At 42.5% G+C, this 26,530-nt stretch overlaps 2 long non-coding RNA genes across 3 annotated transcripts in view; both read left to right on the top strand.

The window, feature by feature from the left end:
- Positions 1 to 26,530, top strand: part of LOC144930836 (uncharacterized) — a 196,205-nt gene that overhangs the window by 156,836 nt on the left and 12,839 nt on the right. The gene's annotated exons all lie outside the window — the stretch shown is intronic.
- Positions 700 to 7,954, top strand: LOC144930837 (uncharacterized). Its single transcript, XR_013636250.1, has 3 exons — positions 700 to 1,319; positions 5,948 to 6,501; positions 7,506 to 7,954. It is a non-coding gene; the product is annotated as an uncharacterized LOC144930837 (long non-coding RNA).

The raw sequence follows: 26,530 nt of genomic DNA on the forward strand, positions 1-26,530 counted from the left end.
TGACTTCCCTTCAAACTGAGCAATGGCTTAATGACCAATCTTGTATTCACTCACTGTACATCTTAAGTGCTGGTGGTCAACTCAGTCCATCAGCTGCTTTTGCCCTTTGTATCTTGTCAGCATTAAAGTCAGTCAGAAGTTCACCTCCCAGTCTCTCAGGAATCAGGTGCCCTCTATCAACACTGCTGATCTTTCAGTTTTAGTCATTGCATTTTTTGCAGTAAGTAGGAGTGAGTTTGTCAAGTCCCCTGTTTTGTCTTGTCTTTGAGTTAAAATTAATATTTGCTCAGGTGCGCTCATCTTCCCCAATACAACAGCCATTATGTTTCTCCAGATGCATTCAGTATTATATCTAGCTCTCCCTCCTAGGTATTTATTTGTCCTCCTAACAGTATCTGAGTGTCTCACACTATTTAGTATGTCTATCCTCACCACACGCTGCTCAGGCAGGTAGGTAGTGTTGTTCCCATTTTACTCTGGGGTACTGAGGCAAAAAGAAACTAAGTGATTTGGCCAAGGTCACTGTGGTGGGGCAGTGTCCCACCCCCAGGCCAGATTGGGCTACAGCAGGTCAGAGCGGCTGCGCAGACAGGCAGCCAATCAGAGAGGGCCTGCGGGGAGCCAATCAAGGCTGAGCAAGAGGCAGCCAATCAGGGCCAGGCTAGGCCCTATATAAAGGCTGCCCAGGCGAGAGGCAGGGAATCTCTCTCCCAGGCCTTCAAAGGGTGAGGGTCTGTCTCCTGCATGAGGAGACTAGCACCAGGAACAGCGCTGTACTGGGCAGACGCGGGGAGGAGAAGGGAACTCCAGCATGGTACCTGCCAGGCTGCAGGCCCTGAGGAAAGGGCCTAGCCCATGCAAAGGGGCCGAAGGGGAAATGGCCCAGGGAGAGAGACGGAGAAAGGGAGAGAAGGAGGGCAGGCAGGAAGGCTGCCGCCAAAGGGTCCCTGGGTCGGGGGGACCCAGAGTAGAGCGTGGGCCTGGGTCCCCCCCTCCCCCCTTGCACTTACACCTGGCCATTAGGAGTGGCCATCATGGACTGCACCAGACCTGCCAAAAGGGGTTAGACTTTGGAGTGTGGTTGGCCATTGTGGCTGGGGCAAAGAGAAGAACTGCTGATAAAACCGCCTCCGGAAGGGGATGAGCTTGGACTAGGGGCACTGCCGGAGGGCAGTGTCCTGAAGAGGACGCTGCGAGAAGGGAGCAACCTGGGTCCAGATGCCAACAGAGGGCGAGAGATGGATGAGACACCACCAGTGGAGGGTGCTCCACATGGACTGAGCTAATACCCAGAGATGCCAACAGGAGGTGCTGCGCTGGTGAGTCCCAACCCTGTCACAGTCACATAAGTATCCTTCACAAAGTAAGGGATTATCCCAGGTTTCCTGAGTCAAAGGCTAGCTGCTCAACCACTGGACCATCCTTCATCTCTGGAGAGGTGTTTTTTGATTAAACCAGGTGACATCAATCCTTGTCTCTTCCTAGGATAATATCAAAAGCTTCTTTGAATGTACAGAGGTATCTACTAACCATGCATATACTTTCGTGGCAGATGGTAAAGGTCATTTGTATATCAGTTCTGTCCTAGTCAAAACTAACCTCTTTTGCCCCACTGCCACCCCTCTCAGACATCTGTCTTTTCTGGCTGCAATCCTTTTGGATCCTAATTAGGCTTCCAATTGCTTGGCTCAGGGTCTTTCCTTAAGCAAGTTGTCATTCTCTCTCTCCCTGGGACATTCATTTAAAGGGCCAGTACCTGAATATTTCCACATTAGCTACAATTTCCAATCTCTGTCAAACATGAAACCTTGACAGATGGAGTCCCATCTGTCACAGTAAGTTAGCATATTTCTCTTGTGTTTGAGTGTATCTATTCTTTATTGCATAGAGAAATGCAGAAGAGCTGTAAAGCGGTATATTTTAGTTAATGTATTAGAAGTAGCTGATACAATTGTTTACGTCTGAAGAGAAAGTGGTTTATGTATTACTAGGAAGCTGATTATTTTTTCCTGACAGATAAGAGGGGTGATAGCATGCAGCACAATGGAAACAGATGTAATGAGCAGAACTGCAACATGGTCCAATACCTGTCTCCTGAATACTCTGACGCTGACCAGCAATGAATTCAAGGGAACATTCTGCCCTCTGCCAATATGCCCCTGTTCCAATGAATCAGTGGGCATGATGGCTCTTGAAGCACATTCTGGAGCGAAAATGCATTTTAAAAAATTACTCTGCCAGTGTGCCGGGCCAATCAATCATGTGTTAATGATGGATCATGAAACCCATTTGTTGACAGATAAAACCTTTTGTGCTGCGCCAGTGAAATGAATTGAGCCACCGCTCTTCCAATTGCCAACGCTGAAATATTATTCGCAAACATGTAATTTATGGATGGAAAGAGCTAGTAGTGCATTTAGCCCATTCCGCTGCCTTATGGCAGGTGCATCTTGCTCTTCATTAGACATGCCCTCAGCCGTGTGGATTCTAAATGTACAATCCATTTTTGCTTTAAATTCATTAACGCTGGCTGGCCCTATTACATCGTATAGTAGTGACCAATAACTCTGCAGGAGGGTATGGACCAAAGACCAAATAAACATGCTAACCCAGTTAGATCTCACACAGTTACTTATAATACTGTGGGCCATGAGGACTTGCTGACGTGGCTCCGGAACCTACAAGGAAAAATAAATAGATTATTTTCCCTCTGTGAGGAGATAGAGTTGGGTAATGATGTCTGTGCCCAAAAGGTTCTCCAGTGTGAAACAGTACCAGACTCCATTCTGTCACTCATCCTGTTCAGTGTCTACATAAGGCTTATGGGTGGATAGTCAGTTTTTCCTGCGGTGCCATCAATATGCAGATAATACTTTGTTTTACACTGACTTCACATTCTCTGCTTTCCCAGTGCCAAGCCAATACTGTGGCCTGGATGAAGCATAACTGACAGAACCTCAGTCCAGACAGGACCAGCTTGATGCTGGCCATTGTGGCTGGGGAAACAGCTCTCCTGAAACTCTGCTTTTGTGTGAGAGGGAGAAATTCTAGCATCTGTGCTTTCCCATGGAGGACTGATAAGGGAGTTAGGAGCAGAAAGAAAGGAAGGTGAAGCTTCTACCACTTTCTTTCTCCCCTTAGGAAGGGCTGAAGATGCTGCCTACAGCAAAATGAATTTCTCTTTGCTGGTACCTAAGTGATTCTATTGGGGAAAAAATCCCTGGAAAGGAGAGGGTGGATGCCTGGTATGTAGGGGTCTGGAGATGGATGCTCTTCTCTGGAATGGACAGATGGCGTGTCCCCCAGAAATTCCCTTTCCCTTGCACCTTTCACAGGCTGAGTAGTGTTAAATTTTTCATCCAAAAATGTTTGGCAAAAACATTCAGATTTGACAACACTGAAACATTTCATAATTTTATGCTGATTTCACCAATTTGTTCATGTCAGGGAGGAAAAAAAATGGCAAATTTTTACCATCACCTCTCTGTGATGCAACTTTCCAGGTACCTTATTTGATAAGATGAGCAGCCTTGAATGACTCTTTGGTGGGGTCACAATCCATTTGCCCTCGTTCAGTTGCCGACTGGCCTGTTTTCCTAAAATCCACACCTGTTTCCTAGCACTCCAGAGGTCTCTTGGGTTTTGGTCACACTCAGACTGTCGTATGCTGCTGCAGTGTATATTTTACACACTGCTTCATGGCCCATTTCTCTCTCGCACACACAATTTCTTATGCAGCCCCATTCAGAGCCCTGGTACATCATGTTCCCTGGGGACCCATCCATTCCCATTTCATTTTATTGACACAGACATTGCAGACATTTCAGAGGGTTCCGCCCTCCCCCACGAGCTTAGGGTCCCAGGCCCACCCTGAGCTTGGGGCTCCAGTAAAGTTGTTCCCCCTTCCACCTCCCTCTCATCAGCCCTGCTCTTATGTTAGAGCAACAGCTCCCCAATCATTTACAAGCTCATAAAAACAGTTCAGCAGCATCCGCTTGCCCAGCAGACCAGGGAAATGGTTCAGAAATGAAAGCCAAGGAAAACAATAACTCGCAGCAAACAAACAAAGAGACAACTACAGCAATCATATTAGATTGTGCAGAAGAACCTTTTCCAACAACACAGATATTCCATTAAGCATAGAATAACAAAGCAGCATAGATGACTGTTATCTTTTTTAACTCTTTCAGGCACTTAATTCTGGAGGCAGTGAGTGTGGGGGAGAGAAGTGATGTGTAGCTGCAAGTCTGGGGGCCAGGAATTCCTAAATGAAATCCTGGCTCTTCCACTACTTCCTCTGTGGTTTTTATGTCCTTAGGACCTTAAGAAGTGTACTCACTCTCGGCCCTTGCTAGGGCAGAAGGAAAAATTCCTAAAGTATGGTCCATTCCTCATTTTAGTATAGTTCTTCAGGGTAATTTAATGAAATGTACCTCCACTTATGGGCAGGTAACCAGCTTCTCTTCCTTGCTTTTCACCATGAAATGACTTTAGATTCCATTCCAGCAGGCCACATCCTCAGCCTCTCTTGTAGACATACTATACCTGCTCCTCTTTTCTCTAGGGCTACGATACAGGATGGGTTCTATCAGCATGTGGAAGAGCATCTCATTGAGGGGGAGATCTGGGATAGGAAAGGAGGCAGGAAGGGTGGGATTTGCTGTGGGAAAGAGTCCTACACAAGCCCTTTCCTTCTCAAGCTGCAGATCCTCCTCCCTCCCCGGCATACTGCTCTCTTGTGGCCTTGTCAGAACAAGAAATAAGTCCAGCTAGAGCTATGGGTTTAGCTCCTTGCAGCTGTTTTAAGTCACAAGGGAGATGCAAGGTTAAATTGGTTAGTGCTTGTGCAAAATTTTGTGGCTATAAAGTGCTATCTAAGTGGCCACCATCCGCGAAGCCAAGATTGGTCTTTGTTGTCAGATCATCTTCCCCCCTTCTACTTTCCCCTCTCCCTTCATTTTTCAAAACTGGAATCTCATTTTTTCTTCAGTCCACATTTGATGCTGTTTTGTGACAACCCACTGTGCACAACGTCAAAACTGCACCAGAACTATTCCAACATCATGTTCTTTCTCTAACTGCCATAGAGCAGCACCACACCCACACAGTGGACTAGTTGGACAATCAAAGAAACTGGTAGCCTCCACTACAAGTAGGAGACAGGCTGGGCAACAGGCCTCTATTCCCTACTGGCTGACACGCTAGTCACCCTGCCAGTAACTATGGCAAATTAAGAGAGATAGGACATGGTCTTAACCTTCCCAGTCACATTGTGATTGTCCTGAAGAGCGTGGGAGAGTCTCTTTGAGTCTTTAGTCCACATGCACTGCTGGGGTTGGCAACAATCTAGCCCCATATGTCTGGACTCTTGTTATTGAAATGTTATATGGTTTTGGCCACACTGCTATGTGGTATTTTTATATTTGACTCCTGGGGAGAAGTACCTGATCAAATTAAAACTTGGTCAAGACTGGTATAATGGACTTCACTGCTGATAATTGTGCCTGTAACAATATAGATCATGCATGATAAATCCTTTGAGAATACATTGGTCCTCACTGCACAAAGAAATGATGAGCAGCAGAAAATCTAACCATAATGAAAGGTCACAAAGCCCTGGTCTACACTACGAGGTTAGGTCGAGTTTAGCCACGTTGGATCTATTTTATAAGCAATGCGTCTACACAACCAACCCCATTCCGTTGACCTAAAGGGCTCTTAAAATGGACTGCTTTACTCCTCCCCGGCGAGGGGTGTAGCGCTAAAATCGACCTTGCTGGGTCAAATTTGGGGTAGTGCAGATGCAATTCAATGGTACTGGCCTCTGGGAGCTATCCCAGAGTGCTCCAATGTGACCGCTCTGGACAGCACTTTCAATTCTGATACACTAGCCAGGTACACAGGAAAAGCCCCAGGAAATTTTGAATTTCATTTCCTGTTTGGTCAGCGTGGCGAGCTCAGCAGCACAGGTGACCATGCAGTCCCAGAATTACAAACAAGCTCCAGCATGGATCGAACGGGAGACACTGGATCTGATTGCTGTATGGGGAGAAGAATCTGTGCAGGCCAAACTCCGATCAAAAAGAAGAAATGCTACTATACATGCCAAAATTGCACAGGGCGTGTTGGAGCGAGGCTACAACAGGGACACACAGCAGTGCTGCGTGAAAATTAAGGAGCTCAGGCAAGCCTACCAAAAGACAAAGGAAGCAAACATTCGCTCCGGATCAGAGCCCCATACACGCCACTTCTATGATCAACTTCATGGCATTCTAGAGGGGGGACCCTGCCACTACCCCACCACTGTCCGTGGACACCTGCAAGGGGGGAGTCTCATGCAACAGGGAGGAGGATTTTGTGGATGAGGAAGAGGAGGAGGAGAATGTGCAGCAGGCAAGCAGAGAATCCATTCTCCTCAGCAGCCAGGACCTTTTCATCACCCTGAGCCAATACCCTCCCAAGGCAGATTCCCGGACCCTGAAGTGGGAGACAGCACCTCTGGTGAGTGCACATTTGTAACTACACTACAGGGTTTAAAAGCAATAGTGTTAAATGTTTGATTTACCCTGAAGAATCGGGATGCATTCACGGCCAGTACAGTTACTGGAAAAGTCTGTTAACGTGTCTAGGGAATCCTCCAGGGACATCTCCATGAAGGTTTCCTGGAGGTACTCTGAAAGCCTTTGCAGAAGGTTTCTGGGGAGGGCTGCCTTATTTCGTCCTCCACGGTAGGACACTTTACCACGCCAAACCAGTAGCAAGTAGTCTGGAATCATTACGGCACAAAGCATGGCAGCAAATGGTCCTGGGTTTTGGTCACATTCAAGCAACATTCAGTCTTTATCTTTCTGTGTTAGCCTCAGGAGAGTGATATCATTCATGGTCACCTGGTTGAAATAGGGGAATTTTTGTAAGGGAACAGTAAAAGGACCCCATTCATGTTGGGCTGTTTGCGCTTGGCTAAAAGGGATCATCCCAGAGAATAGCCATGCGGTGGGGTGGGGGGAGGGGTGTGCTGCACATCCACCCAAAAACCGCAGCCCCTCCTTTTAACTGTCAAACCCAATCGGCATTGCTTACTATGAGAAAGGAGGGCGCTGCAGTTGAAAACATTCCCACATGTTATGAAGGCGTTAGAAGCCAAACCCGCGAACTCTTTGTCTTACCATGGCTGCTTGGAAACCGAATTCTGTTGCCCAGCCATGTGTGATGTGTCACCATACCGGCAGGTACTCAATAAAAAAGGCAAAATGCGACCTTGTACCTAAAGCACATGTGCTGTCTGCTGTGAATTGCTTGATCTGCTGTGAAAGAGTCTCCCTTTTGTTCTCAGAAATGTATCTTTCTAAATTCTACTCTCCCTTTTTAGCCCCCTGCAGGTGCATAGGAGTTTCTATGCTCCCCCTATCATCTCCATCCCTGAGGTTATTGTAGACTAGAAGGTGAAAATTAAGTACTCGCAATGACATGTTTTCCGAGCTAATGCAATCCTCCCGCACTGATAGGGCACAGCTGATTGCATGGAGGCATACAGTGACAGAGGCCAGGAAAGCATTAAGTGAGCGTGATGAGAAGAGGCAGGAGGCGATGCTGAGGCTAATGGGGGAGCAAACGGACATGCTCAGGCATCTTGTGGAGCTGCGGGAAAGACAACAAGAGCATAGACTGCCACTGCATCCACTGTATAACTGCTTGCCCTCCTCACCCAGACGCCGAAAAATGCAGGGGATGATGACCCTTGGAGCACCGAGCCACTCCACTCCAGAGGATGGCCCAAGCAACAGAAGGCTGTCTTCAAACAGTTTTGATTTGTACTGTAGCTACAAATCAAAAATGTGGCCTTGTCCTGCCCTTCTCCCCCACCCAACCAGGGCTCCCTTGTCAGTTATCTCACATTTTTTTTTTCAATTAATAAAGAAAGAATTCGTGGTTTCAAAACAATAATGACTTTATTTCCTTTGCCAGAAGTGATCGAACTGGGGACGGTGGTTGGCTTACAGGAAATTAAAATCAACAAAGGGGGTGGGTTTGCATCAAGGAGAAACAAACACCACTGTCACACCGTAGCCTGGCCAGTCATGAAACTGCTTTTCAAAGCCTCTCTGATGCGCAGCATGCCTAGCTGTACTCTTCTAATTGCCCTGGTGCTCGGCTGCTTAAAATCGGCTGCCAGGTGATTTGCCTCAACCTCCCACCCCGCCATAAGTCTCCCCCTTTCTCTCCTAGATATTATGGAGCACACAGCAAGCAGGAATAACAATGGGAATGTTGGTTGCACTGAGGTCTAACCTAGTCAGCAAACAGCACCAGCGAGCTTTTAAATGTCCAAAGGTACATTCTACCACCATTCTGCACTTGTGTAGCCTATAGTTGCACTGCTCCTTACTACTGTCCAGGCTGCCTGTGTATGGCTTCATGAGCCATGGGCGCAAGGGGTAGACTGGGTCCACAAGGATAACTATTGGCTTTACAACATCCCCAATGGCAATTTTCTGGTCTGGGAAGTAAGTCCCTTTTTGCAACTGTTTGAACAGCCCTGAGTTCATAAAGATGCGAGCGTCATGCACCTTTCCTAGCCATCCCACATTGATGTCAGTGAAACGTCCCTTGTGATCCACCAGTTCTTGCAGCACCATTGAGAAGTACCCCTTGCGGTTTATGTACTGGTTGGCAAGGTGGTCCAGTGACAAGATAGGGATATGCGTTCTGTCTATCACCCCACCCCAGTTAGGGAAACCCAGTGCAGCAAAGCCATCCAGTATGACCTGCACATTTCCCAGAGTCACTACCCTTGTTAGCAGAAGGTCAGTGATTGCACTGGCTACTTGGATCACAGCAGCCTCCACAGTAGATTTGCCCACTCCAGATTGATTCCCGACTGACCGGTAACAATCAGGCCTTGCAAGCTTCCACAGGGCTATCACCACTCTCTTCTCAACTGTCAGGACAGCTCTCATCTCGGTATTTCTGTGCTTCAGGGCAGGGGAAAGCAATTCACAAAGTACCAGGAAAGTGGCCTTACACATGCGAAAGTTTCACAGCCACTGGGAATCATCCCATACCTGCAACACTATATGGTCCCACCAGTCTGTGCTGGTTTGCCAGGCCCAGAATCGGCATTCCACTGTATCAACCTGCCCCACTACATCATGATGTCCCAATTGCCACATCCCATGCTTTCAGGAACATCTGTGTCCAGGTCCTCCTCACAATCGTCCTCATGCTGGTGGCTCCTAGCCAGGTTCCGCACATACTGTAGGATAATGCATTAGGTGTTTACAATGCTCACAACAGCAGCGGTGAGCTAAGTGGACTCCATGCTTGCTGTGCTATGGCATCTGCATGGGTAACCCAGGAAAAAAGGTGCAAAAAGATTGTCTGCCGTTGCTTTCATGGAGGGAGGGAGGGGAGTCTGATGACATGTACCCCAAACCACCCGCGTCAACGTTTTTGCCCCATCAAGTATTGGGAGCTTAACCCAGAATTCCAATGGGCAGCAAAGACTGCGGGGACTGTGGGATAGCTACCCACAGTGCACCACTCCATGAGTCGATGCTAGCTACCGTACTGAGGACACACTCTGCAGACTTAATGCGCTTAGTGGGGACATACACAATCGACTGTATAAAATCGACCTAATTTCGTAGTGTAGATACAACCCAAAGTGTTGTATGTCACTGGATGTTGGTCAAGTATTACCCGAAAGGCATAGACTGGAAGTCGTTGAAACACACATGATGAACCAGCAGATCTATGAAACTGTTCAAATAAAAATTTGTTTCCTTACCACAAAGTGTTCTTACAATCTCTGAAAGGCAATTTGGAGGTTGGGGTTTTGGAACATCCACTGCTGCTCAGATAAATACACTGCATCTTTATTAAACTCTTTGAATGCGCATCTTCACAGGCCATGATCAGTATCTTTCCTTTTTGTTGGAAGATCTGTGGATGTTTCCATCATTCAGTCAAAGCAAATGAGCATTTCAAACATTTTCAGTCAAAGAACAGTTTCCCTGGTGCTGCACATGATGTTTCCATGTAATATTTTACATCAATTGTTTGTGAAGAAAATTGCTTTTCATGCCATGGTTTTTGAGCTGCCCATTTGCTTTCAGCACTGTAAACAGCAGACCATAATGATGGCATTAGTAGGGTTTGTTAAGGCAGTTTTGGCTGGCAGTTCAAGTTTCACTGTTAAACAAGTTTCAAGGAGCCAGATCACCCTCTTGCTATGCATGCAATTAACTAATTAGATATTAAACAAACAGCTCACCAGCAGAAGAAAAGTTCAATATTATTGCAGCACATGTTGAATTGTATTAAAGGCAAAACAAGAACTCCATGTATGGCAAAATGCAAGAGTCACACCTGAATTATTCTGTCATACACTGAGGAAATATTAAGAGTGTGCAGAGTTCAGTTGGTCACATGGCAGCATGTGCTGAAAAGCAGTATAGTCTGGATTGGTTTTGTTGCACATATCACAGAATAGGTTTTATGGTTGGCTGCACATTGTCTGATTGGCATAGTACACTGGCTTAGTCACAGATAGTCTACCTTTATGTATGATTCATTGTTTATGAAAAATGGGGTTACCATGGCATCAGTGATTCCTGCAACAGTTTAGGCTTTGGTGGCCAGAGAAGGATTTTTGTTTTTTTGTATTTTGCAGCTCTTGGTCTGTACATTACACACCAGTTCAAAATAGACAGTTTGAAAGCAAATATATTAACACTCAAAACCTTGAGCTTCAGGAACCAACTAGGGCTGATCTGCTGAAGATGCTACATGCTTCTGTGTAACACTACAGCTATCAAAAGTGTTTTAGTTCACTCACTGAACTGTTCCATCTATTATATATACAAACAGGGTGGGGGTTTTTTGCCATATATATACACATATGCCAAGAAAACTGTTTGTATAGAAAGGTACTTATATCTATTAAGGATCTCAAAGGACATTGAATATTTGTAATAGGATATGGGACTGACTCTTAAAATTCAGATCTGGATCCTTTCCTCTGAAGATCTCAAAATGCTTTGTAAACATGCATGAACTAGGCTTCACAACACATCTGTGAGGACAGGAACTATTCTTCCCTATTGTACATGAAAAGAGTGAGACATAGAAAAGTAAAGTTCCTTACCCAAGGTCACAGAGCCCATCAATGGCAGAGATGGGGAACAGAACCCCAACTCGGTGGTAGAATAAGAGAACTAACTCATAGCGATTCATGCAGCCTCCCTTCCCGTTTTATATACAAATATTAAAGCTATAGTCAACTTTTGAGTTTGCTAAGAACATAATGTCTATCTTGTCATTAAAAATATGATTTTATTTTAAATTATCTGCAGCATATATGTAGTGAGAAGTAACGTAAAGTATGGTGCACAGTATAAAAACTTGTAAAAAAAAAAACAACCCAGAATCCTATGGCATGCATGTTTTCTTGTATATTCTGCAAATAAACTTCTTGAGTACAGATATATTCTGTAACAAGTCTTTTTTACTTCTCTTGTTTCCTAGCCCAGTTATTTTTAGGCCACATTACTTTTGATAAAAAGTTTTCCAGGGTAGACAACTTCTTTTCTGAGTACTTGATAAATAGCATCACAGATCTGTGACCATTTGCAAACTGAACATCTCCATCCTAAGCACTTAGCAAATGTTACTGTCCATCAATCCAGTGCAGGTGCCTGTGGATTCTGACACTCTGCAGCAATTACGCTATGGCCCACCAGGTAGAGGAATTAAAGTAATATATTTTGGGGGAAATTTTGCTATCTTAGATTTATTTGTTTTGTAGGAGCAAATAGGCTGAATTTCTGTACTGGAGGAAAGAATAGAGGAAAGACTGGGACTAGTGAGAAGTATGAGTTTGTGTAATACTAAGCTGATGATTTTAGACTTAGAATTTATGTTACTCCATTTTCCCCAACCTCAGATTTATTCTGAGGGTGCATGCCCTATGCAGCTCCTTTTCAGTTTTTGTGATTGTGTTTGTTGTGATGTGGACTTTTGTTTTCAGATGACTTCAATTTTTTCCCATAGGTCATTCAGTCCCTTAACACTTTGGGTTTTTGTTAAATTGTTGTGTCAATTATTTAAGCTGTGTCCTGCTAGTTTCTCTTTAGCAACTAGATGTCTCTCTTCCCTCTGTTATTGAAAAGTATTACAGTAGCTTTGGTTGTCTTTGGAAAACACTCTTTGCCCTGTGTCATCTCTGCACTTTAGTGGCAAATTTAAGATTTGAATTTTGCTATAAATCTGTATCCCAGGGAGCAAGTGACTTTATTTTGCAGTTCCTTTTTTGAGATCATTGATTGTTTCCCTCTGTTAATCTGCCTTTGCCTGAGGCTGACCTACTTATAGGTAGAATCTGCTTGCCCTTTCATATTCCTCTGTGTTTTCCAAGCAGGTTTGTTGATTGAGATAGTTTTTTCCCATTGTGACTCTCCTTTTCCCCTTTCTTAATCCCTGTCCCTTTCCACCTGAGGCAATGGACTGATTTTACTCACTTTTTTTCAAGCTGGAAATGTTGTCCGATTGAAAGGATCTACTGACCTTGTGTGCTGTGCACGCTATGGAGAGCGAGGCATTCCTTCCGGAATGCTGACTGTGTAATGAGGTGGTTTAAGGCACCCAGTGTGGGGGAAAGGAGCTGAATCAGGGATGAGTGCTTAGTATATGCTTCTGAGCCATTAACAGTCTTACTCACTGTTACCACAGGTTCTGATGAGGTCAAGGCAGATATGTGATATTATACGGCCACTTGTAGGAGGGTGGGGTCTGGGCCTGGCATTGTTGTTCATACTGCGGAAGTCTGTTTCTTTGAAGCAGGATATATCTAAATCTCCTCTGTGCTTTATCTCAACTTCCATTCAATTGTCCTCCAGCTGCTGCCTTTCCTTTGGGGGAATTCTAACTATTGGCCTCCTCAGCGTGGGCTGAGCTGACCATTAATCCAGGGTAAGTTTTGTGACTCAGTCGGCCCTGCGTTGAGTAGGGATTAATACGCCTGGTACCTTTTCCTTTTAAATCTTTCTTCTGAGGCCAAAGTATCTCGATCCCTTTTGCTCTTCAGACGAGTAATCACAGTCAACAAACACTCTCACTTCATAGAACATTTGACTTGTCCTCTATGCTGTCCTGATGCGTTAATACTCTTCTGAACCTTCTGGAAATCTTGGGGAGGGGGATTATGTAACTTCTCATGTTGCTAAATGGTATGTATTAGAAATAAGCACAAGAAGAATTACTACTTTTAAAACAGATACTGGGGATTTAGTGAAATGCTTTGGAAACCGTCACAGCGATCAGAGAAGAAAAGTTTCTGCTTTAAGGCCTGGTTTTAGGGAGATCAAAATGAGTTTACTAAAGGTCTCTATGTGTTGTTCCTTTTGTATGTACTGTTTATTAAAGACATGCAGAGAATAACCTCTTTGAGAATGCAAATTATACCTAACACACCAGGAAAAATATAGGACTTGAAGGAAATTCTTAAAATTGACGTTGATGGCATTCAAGATTGGTTGAAGAAGAACTGTCTTCTTTTCAATGTTAAAAAAGCACAATTATTTTTAAAGCACAGGAAGGCTGAATATAATGATAATGATCACTGCTGATTGTACCATGCTGGAAACAGCTAGAGTAGTTTAGTTGCTGGAAACAGTTAAAGTATCTTAGCTTTATCAAACTCTTTTTTAAAAACACTTGGGTTAATTATATTAAGTAGATACATTTCAAAGTTGGAAGATGATCTAGGACAAACACAAGAGGTGTGCAAATGCTGCTGCTTGTATAAGATTATACGGTTTTAGTCTAAAAATGGTATTACTAACACGACTTACTGTGAAATGAGAGTAGAGCAATCAATAGTTTCACTATGGACAGTATGCATGTTGTGTCCATGAAGAAAATGTTGTATGTATTCCAGTTCAGAATATTATATTATATTACCATTTCCGAGGTAACATCCCCCTTTCTTTGTAATATGGCTGTATATATTAAACTGTTAGGCTCCAATACTGCAAGTACGCACAGACCCATTAATTTAAACAAATATGTAAATTTGACTTCAGTTGGACTAGGCATAAGGGTTTGTATCAGGGTCTAAGGGTTTAACATAACCTGTTGTGTTTCAGAACATGGGACACATGTAACTTGGCCACTCTGAAATACAATTTATTAGCAATGAGTCTTGTCAATTTCTATCCATACAATTTTATAATGTATTCAATGATGTATACCAATACTATCCATACTATCCACTTCTCACAGGTGTGTTGTAAGATCAGGGGTTTACTATGTAATTCCATATTGAGTGGAAAACACATATCTTATCAACACCCTGTCATTGGTTTAGTATGAATTATATCTAGGTACTGAAAACTCTTCACTTTCAAATTGTTGTCTAGATGGCAGTAAGCCTGTTCAGTAGCAAGGGACTATGGAGTTTAGCTCCTGATCTTATTTTTTTTAATGAGCAAGTTCTAATCCTTAATTAATATCTGAACAAAAGTTAAAATGTTGAGTAGAATATTAGTTATCTTCAAATATCAGATTTGCTACTGAGAGTGTAAGCTCAGAAAGCAAGTTATTAAATCTCAAAGTCCACTAATAAATAAAGGACCCAATCTGTGCAGGCAAACCCTCACTGTCGCTAAATTTAAAAAGTGCAGTGCAGAAAAAAAATCTGTTAAAAATTCCTCAAAGTACAAATTAGAACTTCAAGAATTTAAAGGTATTTCTCCTGGATTAACTCCATGTTATAAAATTCTTCATGTTTAGTTTTGCTGAGGGCAGAAGACACGGCGGGTTTTTGTTTTGTTTTTTTTAGAAAAGTTGGTTAGGTGACAAGTACAAAACCATTCCACTGACAGGGCTTGTCAAGGTTCCTCCCCCACTCTGAACGCTAGGGTACAGATGTGGGGACCTGCATGAAAAACCTCCTAAGCTTATCTTTACCAGCTTAGGTCAAAACTTCCCCAAGGTACAAAATATTCCACCCTTTGTCCTTGGATTGGCTGCTACCACCACCAAACAAATACTGGTTACTGGGGAAGAGCTGTTTGGAAACGTCTTTCCCCGCAAAATACTTCCCAAAACCTTGCACCCCACTTCCTGGACAAGGTTTGATAAAAAGCCTCACCAATTTGCCTAGGTGACTACAGACCCAGACCCTTGGATCTTAAGAACAATGAACAATCCTCCCAACAGTTGCACCCCCCCTTTCCTGGGAAATGTTGGATAAAAAGCCTCACCAATTTGCATAGGTGACCACAGACCCAAACCCTTGGATCTGAGAACAATGAAAAAGCATTCAGTTTTCTTACAAGAAGACTTTTAATAGAAATAGAAGTCAATAGAAATCACCTCTGTAAAATCAGGATGGTATATACCTTACAGGGTAGTTAGATTCAAAACATAGAGAACCCCTCTAGGCAAAATCTTAAGTTACAAAAAAGATACACAGACAGAAATAGTTATTCTATTCAGCACAATTCTTTTCTCAGCCATTTAAAGAAATCATAATCTAACACATACCTAGCTAGATTACTTACTAAAAGTTCTAAGACTCCATTCCTGGTCTATCCCCGGCAGAAACCAGCATATAGACAAACCGAGACCCTTTGTTTCTCTCCCTCCTCCCAGCTTTTGAAAGTATCTTGTCTCCTCATTGGTCATTTTGGTCAGGTGCCAGCGAGGTTACCTTTAGCTTCTTAACCCTTTACAGGTGAAAGGAGCTTTCCCCTGGCCAGGAGGGATTTCAAAGGGGTTTACCCTTCCCTTTATATTTATGACAGGGCTCTTTTTAGAACAGAAACCCCTACCTCCCACCTGCTTAACTCCCATTAATAGCTGGAGACTGAATTCTCTCCTGCTGGCTTTCTTTCCAGAACAATGTTCCACTGAATGTAGTCTGAGTAGAACTTCTTTCACTCACACTTCACTAATCTGTGTGCAAAGTAATTTATATACACAACATAGTAGCTTTGCCACCCTTTTCCAGGAAATATTATGACAAAGTGCTGCTTTGAGATTACTAAAGCACCTATTCTTCAAGGAAAACTGTCAGACGTCTGCACTTCCTAGAGTCTCATCCAATGGGGCTTTCCAGGGGCACTGGGATTCCCTCTAAGACACTTTTACTTCTACAAAATACAGTAGAAAACATTCATGAGTATGTGCAATGCAGTATAAGCAATTATTAAAAGTAAAGTGTACTTGTCACATACAATACATTTTTTGAAGCATTATTCTAGCATTTTAATTGGTTAGCTGTCAAGTTAAAAAACAATCATTTACGGAAATAAGTACATTTCTACTTTATTTACTTTGGGGGAGGAGACATCTAGGCACTTTGTTAATAAATTACCAGGATTTATCTAAACTTTATTAGGGAAAATGTATCCACCTTAAGGGTAGTTTAACAGTTTAAACTCAAACACTTGAGTTTGGCGCTGAGCTTTGGGTCAGTTCTTACCTCCTCTGAACAAGTTTGCTTATTCCTGTCAAATGCACAATTTCCCATTTTTTAGGGAACTATTATTTTTCTTCTTTCATACAGCTTGGGTAGGTAGCAATGCCTACAAATTATATCCAGGTTTGATAGCCAGCACATTGCCTCAGTTGTGAGCTAGGGAGCTATAAGCACTCAGGACAAAGGGTTTTGTGTGTGTGTCTGTGTCTGTGTTTTGTTTTGGTTTTTTTTGTTTTTCTAAGAAGTCTAAAGTTAGGCTCCCAAAACCATATCATATTTAGGACACTAAAGAAGTGTCCAGAATTTCAAAAGTGCTGGGCATCAATAGTTCATTGAAATAAGTCACTGGCTGTGAACACGGTGGACAGATTTTCAAAAACACAAATGGGAGTTAAGTTCTCAGCTTCCATTGACTGTCACTTCATGTTAGACAAATAACCCACCTCTGTTCCTATGAAAATTTTTCTAGCGTCTCCCACCTGCTTTCAGAGCAAGCTACAAAGGTGACTCATTCATCAAGTTCTGCCCCTCCTAAGACAGAGGAGTCCCTTTATTATTGCTTTCATTTGTAATAATTTATTTTACACTTTACAATGTTATTGATTTATGAAATGGCTTGTTAAAGTAACCCGTATCTAAATCATTCCATTAGATGCTTTAAATTAAGTTATACTTATTTCTGACTTGGTATACTGTAGAATTTAATGGTTTCCAATTGTGCATCAAATAATGAAAATCAATCCCTATTTTATTAAAGAATTAAAAAAAAAACTGCTAGCAAGTTATTTTTTACTTCATCAAGAGACATGCTCAAAAGGAGAATAAATCATTTAATCGAACAAATTTTTAAAAAGACTGCCACAGAGCACCTCTTGTACACTAGCGAGGTCATTATGCAGTGGCCCAAGCTGCATAAGACAGTATTAACTGCATCAGCATTAGCTTGAAACAGAATGACCAGTGTGTCTGGGGGTGAGTGGAGGAGAATGAGTACCATGGAGAATACCCCCACACCCCCCCACGCTCCTCTTCATATGAGGAATCTGAGCCATGTGATGCAACCATGGGAGATGGGGCAGAGTCGTAGAGTTTAAGGCACAAGAGACCACCAGATCATCTAGCCCGACCTCCTGTCTATCACAGGCCACCAACACCATCCAGCACATGCACACTAAACCCAAAAGCCGAACTCAGACCACAGTATTACAGCCCACAGGAGACTAGACAGGCAGAGAATGGGAGGGACTGAGACGCACCAGTGCCTGAGGCCCTGGCAATGGCAGGGAAACAATTAAGTGAGAGATACCCAGGTAATTCTGTCACCCAAATGCTGTGGAGGAAGGCAAAAAACAAAAACAAAAAAACCCCTCTAGATCACTGCAAATCTAGGATATATCTTGCAGAGCTGCAGTTTCTTCCAACCTTCCATGCTTCCTATCTGGATCCTCTCTGCTCATAGAAGGAAAGGAATCAAATCAGCCCAATAGTTTTTAAAAAAATCCTACAAGTCCAAAAGTCCATTCACAACATGTTTTTGGGTTTTTACACATCCTACATTTCTGTTAATCAGAGTAACTTTTTCTTATCATGTGTAATCCTATCATATCATATATACTACTATATAACTGTTTTTGTAACACAGCTGTTTCAGAGAGTGAAAAATCTTCTTGCCTTCACCCTCAATTTTTTACCAAAATTAGGAGGAAAAATTTTTTGGAGCAACACAGTCACCAGAAGTTAATGGGCAGGGGTGAGATTTTCAAAAGCACCTCAGTGAGTTAGGAACAAGAATCCTACTGACTTTCAGAGGGGCCTGTCCTCTAAAGTCACTTAGCTGCTTCAGAAAATCCAAATAATGATTCTTTGGTTTTAGACGGAGAGAGAAAAACAAAGCGTAGTCAAAAACTCAGAGTAAATTTGGAATGACCTGTAATTCTTTTGAGTGGTTTGAGTTTTCTTCAAAGTTTGCAGAAACATTTTCCTTTGTCTTCTGAGTAAATTGGACTGGAAAGTTTATTTGGCCTGAAAATTTCCAGAGTCATGAGGATGCTACTATAGAGCTGGTTAGATCCTAAAGAGATCTCACTTCCTCTCCATAATTTCTTCTCTGTTTTCTATTGCACCTGTTAGTTTAAAATATATGTTAGCAGAGGGTGTTTTTTTGTTCATTTGGACTTCATTTGTTTGTTTGTTCTTTCCAGAAGTCTTCTCAAAACAAAGTGTATGTCTTGAATCATCCTTTTTTTTTCCACCTTGGGCTTCATTCCTGAAACCATCATCTGCTGTTTTGAAAGCTGTACAGGAGAGTCCACTGCCACTCTCACACTCCAGATGTTCATTTCAATACTCTTTTAAACTGACGGACAGTTTTTAATTCTCAGTCTATCCAATATGCAAGAAAAATAGGAATTTAAGTCAGTAGCTACACAATGACCATTTCTTATTGCTGTATCATAAGTCTATATATTGAAGAGTCGAAGAAGGAAGGAAACTGTCAAAGATGTGAACTTTCTTAAAGGGAACGCAGTGATAATGCTGTTGTCTCTTTTGTGCGTTTAGTGCAAATGTTAAAAGTCTGCCTGCTGGGATCAGAGGATTCAGGATGGAGGCTTTTTTGAAGGGAGGTACCCTTTACTTTCTCTCTTACAAAGGTTTTATATTTCTCCTATATTGGTTTTGTTGTTTTCCTAAATCTAAAAATGTTATCCCAGCTGAAGGAATCTGTTTTGTACTGTCTATGAAAAACAGAACACTCATTTTCCTTCTGTAACTGATCTTTGTAAAAAGGGACAGAATTGTTCAGCAAATTCAGCACGCAGGAAAGATTTTATTACTCTGCAGATTGATATGATTGCAGTGAACCTAATACATATAAAGGGTTTGGAAATCTGGATTGCTCACTTAAACTTTTACTTTATGATGGAGTGAGAACAAAATGGTGCATTAGTGTAGAGGAAAGTGAACAGTGGTCAATTTAGACCATCTACAAGAGTTTTCTCCATTCTTGCTCACAGCTGTATCTATAAGAGTTGGTCTCAAATGACTTTCAGATTGTACGTTGTATGTTTGCATTAAAGATGCAACATAACCCTCACAGCAATGACGGTTGCATTTTCTTCACCTGCTTACGTGGTGCACTTTTGTGTACTGTATTGACAATGCATGTGGTTATTTTGGAGTAAAATCCAAGTTCCAAACCTGAGATGAAATCCAGCCCCCCATTGATTTCAGTGGATCCAGGATTTCACCTGGCTTCCTATATTTGTTGCAGAGTATATACACATCAAAGGGGTTTTTGCTTTGTTTATAACTAAAATACCAGATTTGTAAAAAATATTGTAAAAAGAAAAATGTATTTAAACATATTAAAATTAAAATTGAATTATGAAACCTATATAAGTTAAACTTAGCATAAACCTAAACTTACTATTACTTTTAATATCTTTTTTTTAAAAAATCAAGTAGTACATGTTTGAAGATGAAGTTTTAAAGAAAGTAAAAGCAGTGAACTGATGGAAGTCATCTAGGCACCTCGAGCCAGTGTTTGTTGAGGTGCAAACCAGGTTTTGCCACCAGTAGCCTCTTCTGTGGGTGCAGACAGAATATTTTCTTCATTTCAGTTTATTCAACTAGTTCAGTTCAATGACTAATTCATTTAAAGTTGAGAAACTACTGGGAGTTCAAAAAACAGGAAAGCTTGTTTCCTCTTTCTATCTACGAAAAAAAGCAAAATGTGAAAGGGTGAGATCATAGAATCATAGAATCATAGAATATCAGGGTTGGAAGGGACCCCAGAAGGTCATCTAGTCCAACCCCCTGCTCGAAGCAGGACCAATTCCCAGTTAAATCATCCCAGCCAGGGCTTTGTCAAGCCTGACCTTAAAAACCTCTAAGGAAGGAGATTCTACCACCTCCCTAGGTAACGCATTCCAGTGTTTCACCACCCTCTTAGTGAAAAAGTTTTTCCTAATATCCAATCTAAACCTCCCCCACTGCAACTTGAGACCATTACTCCTCGTTCTGTCATCTGCTACCATTGAGAACAGTCTAGAGCCATCCTCTTTGGAACCCCCTTTCAGGTAGTTGAAAGCAGCTATCAAATCCCCCCTCATTCTTCTCTTCTGCAGGCTAAACAATCCCAGCTCCCTCAGCCTCTCCTCATAAGTCATGTGTTCTAGACCCCTAATCATTTTTGTTGCCCTTCGCTGGACTCTCTCCAATTTATCCACATCCTTCTTGTAGTGTGGGGCCCAAAACTGGACACAGTACTCCAGATGAGGCCTCACCAATGTCGAATAGAGGGGAACGATCACGTCCCTCGATCTGCTCGCTATGCCCCTACTTATACATCCCAAAATGCCATTGGCCTTCTTGGCAACAAGGGCACACTGCTGACTCATATCCAGCTTCTCGTCCACTGTCACCCCTAGGTCCTTTTCCGCAGAACTGCTGCCTAGCCATTCGGCCCCTAGTCTGTAGCGGTGCATTGGATTCTTCCGTCCTAAGTGCAGGACCCTGCACTTATCCTTATTGAACCTCATCAGATTTCTTTTGGCCCAATCCTCCAATTTGTCTAGGTCCTTCTGTATCCTATCCCTCCCCTCCAGCGTATCTACCACTCCTCCCAGTTTAGTATCATCCGCAAATTTGCTGAGAGTGCAATCCACACCATCCTCCAGATCATTTATGAAGAATATTGAACAAGACCGGCCCCAGGACTGACCCTTGGGGCACTCCACTTGATACCAGCTACCAACTAGACATGGAGCCATTGATCACTACCCGTTGAGCCCGACAATCTAGCCAGCTTTCTACACACCTTATAGTGCATTCATCCAGCCCATACTTCCTTAACTTGCTGACAAGAATACTGTGGGAGACCGTGTCAAAAGCTTTGCTAAAGTCAAGAAACAATACATCCACTGCTTTCCCTTCATCCACAGAACCAGTAATCTCATCATAAAAGGCGATTAGATTAGTCAGGCATGACGTTCCCTTGGTGAATCCATGCTGGCTGTTCCTGATCACTTTCCTCTCATGCAAGTGCATCAGGATTGATTCTTTGAGGACCTGCTCCATGATTTTTCCAGGGACTGAGGTGAGGCTGACTGGCCTGTAGTTCCCAGGATCCTCCTTCTTCCCTTTTTTAAAGATTGGCACTACATTAGCCTTTTTCCAGTCATCCGGGACTTCCCCGGTTCGCCACGAGTTTTCAAAGATAATGGCCAATGGCTCTGCAATCACAGCCGCCAATTCCTTCAGCACTCTCGGATGCAACTCATCTGGCCCCATAGACTTGTGCACGTCCAGCTTTTCTAAATAGTCCCTACTATCTACTAGTTCTGAAATATTGAAGGGCATGGTGCCCAAATACAATCAGTTCAATTAACTGATTACAGATAATTGACTTCAATGAGTGTCATGATTTCATCAAGTGCCTCCAACCACCTCTGACTCCTTCCCACTTCCTAGCATATCTCGGCACCAAAAGAGGCATAATAAGCCCTAAATTGATATTGCTGTCATTCTGATGAGTTCTACCGTAATGCCATGCTTCTTCCTCTGTTCTTGTTTCTTTGCTTGTTTCCAACAGTAGCTTCAGCGCTCTTTTTACAATTTTCCTCCCTGTTCCCTTTAGAATTGGTTGTCATACTGAGCCGCCGCTTCCCCTTTGTCAACAATGTGACAGGCCTAACATCTTTAATGTTTTTGAACAATGAAGAGCCTTGAATTTCTATATTGTTCTGGTTACCCATTGCTGGACTGTCAGTGTTTGTGGCTTATTGGGTTTTTTAAATAATTAGATGCCCTGAACTCTACAAAGTATTCCAAAAGCTCCTTTATGGTTATTAGAATAATATATTCTTCATACTTCTATTTGGTATTATTTATCTATCTCAGAAATTTGACCTTTTTTATTCATAGTAAACACTTTTCCAAGGGTATGTCTTTTACCCACTGACAACAACTCCTACTCTATTCCAGTACTGTATAGCATGCGGCTTTACATTATACCATCTGGTAAACCATACCACATCTTGTATCTTCCCATCTTTTTATCTAATCCAAGATTATCTGGCCTGTATTGTCCATCTCTTGTGTACATCCCTTCTTGTATAAAAAGTAGTTAGATACCCAAGTCCCAGTTTTGTCTTCACTGAAATACACAACATTCCTGCTGACCAGTCTAGGGACCTAAACTTACTTGGCCCCTAAGTTTTTGCAGTAGACGTTCCCTACCTTCTGTGTCTGCCTTTCGGCATATGCACTCCTGACTCCCTCTAGGTGTCCAAGAGCCTAGCTTCTACCTAAGCCCCAGAGTGATTCATAGACTAAGGGAAGATAGGCAGCCAGATATCTAAGTTGCATGAGGAGCCCGATCTGGCTGGGCCTTCTGAGCACAGCTACTAGATTGGGTCCCTCAGGCAAAGTCACACAAAACAGCTGGAGGAGGCACCCTCATAACTTTTAGCCCAGTGGTTAGGTTACTCACCTGGGATGTGTGAGATCCCCAGTTCAAGTCCCCACTCCAGCTGAGCAGGAGAAGTGATCCGCCACCTCTCTGGCAAGTGCTCCAACCTCTGGGCTATGGGCCATTCTGATGTTGGGCACTCTGTATCTCCTGTTGAAGCTGTTGTACTCTGGATAAATAATTGACGAGTGATTAGAGAGGGGGACTGGACCCTTGGTGTCCCACATCCTGGCTAAGTGCTGTAACCACCAAGCTGGAGTCATTCTCATGTTGTGTGCATATGCACTTGCACTCTCTCGTGCTCTCTGTCGGGCCCAAATGACTCTCTAATTCAAGTTGCTTTTTCCCCCTCAGGTGGAGAGGGGGACTTGCAATGGGGGTCTCCCACATCCTATGTGAGTACTCGAGTACACTGGGCTAAAAGTTAAGAGGGCAGTCATCCTCCTCTTCCTCACAAAGATGGTGTAGGCACCTATCTCTGTGATGGGGTGGGGCTTAGCTCACCCTCCCCACCACCTCTGTCCTGTTAGCATCTCCCATGGTTTATCTTAAGCAGCTCCCTGCCTAGTGTGCTGGCTTTTGTGAATATAATTCTAAGGTTCCTATCTCTCCCTGTTCAGTGTATAGGGCACTTAACTGAGGCTTTGTGAATTGCTGTGATTCTATAGGCACCTAAAAATTAGGAGCTGTAAGCATTACCATGCCTTATTCTTTTTGTGCATCCAGGCCTAGGTGTCTATTTCCCTATCTTTAACTAGTCTCTTCAGCATGTCACCCCCAGAGCAATAGTTCAGCTTGTAGTCAAATTTCAGGAAGAAAAAAATATCTTCCTACATTTTATGATGTAAAAGATTCCGTCTTTCAGTGCTTTTCCTCCACAGGTGATATCCCATCACCAGTGCTGACCTGTTTCTGCTGTTTGCAATGCTGTGCTCTTCAGCCAGTCAAGCTTTGTCATCATATCGATTTTGGGGCAGTCACCTCAGTGTCATTGATAGGCCTCAGTCCTAGCAATGACTGGAAGAACAGCATAAAGAGGCACCAAGAGCATTCTCATCTTTGGTTCACTATTTAGCTGAATACTTCAGTTCCATTAGCTTCTCATGGTTCTGCCCTGCCTGTAGTGATATTGTGGGGTTCTTTGTTATTTACTGGGAGCTGACACTATTTTGTCTAAATCTGAGATCTACCTTTACTGACAGCATTAGAAAGTGATAGGTAAAAAAGTCATCTGTTTTCAAAAACGCCTTCTAGATTTATAATTGTCAGTGTTCATCCACTGGTGAAGGGGAGTTGGGATGAAGGAATTAATCAGAGAAAAAAGGGATCCAAATTGCTTGTTTATTTTTTCTGTTTATTAACTCAGTCTGTTTATACTGCCTGTCCCAATTCCATCTTCTTTCTTGCTACACTGGAGGGAGAAGAATGAATAATGTGGGTGTCACAAAAACCAAATCAACTTTTTGCCTTGCACAAAGAAGCAGTTTTGTGAGTATTGCACCCTCATTTGCCTACAGGACATTAGTGCCAGTTCTTCTAGTGGGTGGAGTAGCAGTAATTCAACCAAGTTAAATTAAACCAAAATGTGTTTAGTCTTACAGACTCATCAGCAGCTGTCATTGCTAAGTGCTAATTCCTTTCCTGCTGGCAGAAGGAGGGAGGGTGAAACAATGCCGTCAATTGCACAAATTAAGTCACAGCAGCAGAAACACGACAGAAAGAAACAGAGGAAAACAATACAAAGAAAACCAGACAGATTGTCACTGTTACACAAACCTTCCTGCCAAGCCTGAGGGCTGGAGAAAGAGAAAATAATGACTTGGTGGGTGTCGGCTTTTACCTTGAGGGCTCTTTCAAAACAGAAAAAAAAAGTGTAAGGTCTCAGGAGAAAGTTGGGACAAGATGGGCAAATAACTCTTGCTGTACACCCTGAAAGAGGAAAAGGGTTTGGCGGTAATAGAAGGGGAGTCCTATAGCAGAAGAGACAGAAACATCAGAGCTCAATATAACTGCAGCTTTTGACAGCCACAGAGAGCTGATGATTTCTCCAAAAGAGAGTACAAATATGAAACAGGAGTGTAAGTGTAATAGAGTGTTCTTACTATCACTGACTGCCATAATGCTTTGTAGCATCAGGATTTATGTAGACCAATGTCCAAAATTCCTTCATGCATAAAAATAAATCCCCTCTAACAAAAATTTCTAAATGTTCCCTTTTATCTCTCACAACATGGAAGGAAAAGTATGTTTTCTCTCACTTTATCAGATTATTACCTTGTGGGGGAAAGAGGTTTGTGGATATTTTCAATCACTCTTATCTTTAATCATCATGGTCCTATACATTAAAGTTATCCAACAAATTAAAGATTTGTTTTAGATGTTAACAGTATTGTTTTTTCCCTACATACTCTCATTTCTTTATTATTTCTCTAGCCCAACTGTTTTCAGGGAGCTCTGTTATAGTGCAGTAAATAGACATTGAAAATAGAAAACATATCAAAGTAAAGGAATTAAACATATGTCCCACTAATAAAAATCTATATTAAGAACAGATGCTTCCAGCAACAGGGGATTGAAAAATTGTTATGGATCAACCGTAATTCTTATAATATTTTAAAAGCCCACAATTTCTAAAATACAATATTAATTATCTGTTTCCCTCCTACGCTAATTTAATCTACCTACCCAGAGTTTAAAATAATACATCTAAAATCCATTATCCAGAACAATCTTATTACTTGCTAACTAGATACATACTTCACTAGGCACAACAAATGTTTGGCCTATAACCAGCACTCAAAACTGACAGAAACACAAAGGAATGGAATCTTAGCACTTCATACAAAGGGAAAAGGCACTTCCAAGAGAGAGGCCTTGCACCATATCCACTAGGTTCATGTCAGATCTTACTCATAAACACCGCTATTAAAATCAGTATTTGAAATGGGAGAACTCCCAAGGTATATCTATTACGGGAAGGCTGGCTAGTAAGCAGAGGGCAATTTTTTATGAATCTTTATTGAACTGTATGCTACAGCATGGTAGTATCAGATGCTGGTGCTGCAGGTGCCCGCATCTTCTGGATGTGACCAATTTTTGTACTGTTTTGTTTCTTTTTCCTTGTGGCTTCTGAAGATCCTATGCCCTGAGCATGGCTGAGAAGGTCATTGCTTCTTCACTGGTTGGAAGGGGTCACTCCTTCAGAGCACCAGCTGCTAGCTGACAGACTTCTAAAGCCGGAACTGTAAGGCTTGATTTTTCAGAACCTCTATGTACCCAGAAGTTCCTGAAGCACCTCCAACTCCTTTAGCTGCCTTTGTTGAAAGAAATATTGAAAGAAATGATTTGCTCCAGCTTGTAACATTTTTTTTTCCAAATACAGAAACTGGGAGAATCCTGAAAAAAGAAAAGGAGTACTTATGGCATCTTAGAGACTAACCAATTTATTTGAGCATAAGCTTTCGTGAGCTACAGGTCACTTCATCGGATGCATACTCTGAAACCTGGGAGAATCCTCTGCTTCAGGTGGTATGGTGGGTATTAATTTCCAGGGCACACTAAACTACTCTCTTTTG

This window comes from Lepidochelys kempii, chromosome 9 (assembly GCF_965140285.1).
Source record: "Lepidochelys kempii isolate rLepKem1 chromosome 9, rLepKem1.hap1, whole genome shotgun sequence".
Taxonomy (NCBI): Eukaryota; Metazoa; Chordata; order Testudines; family Cheloniidae; genus Lepidochelys; species Lepidochelys kempii.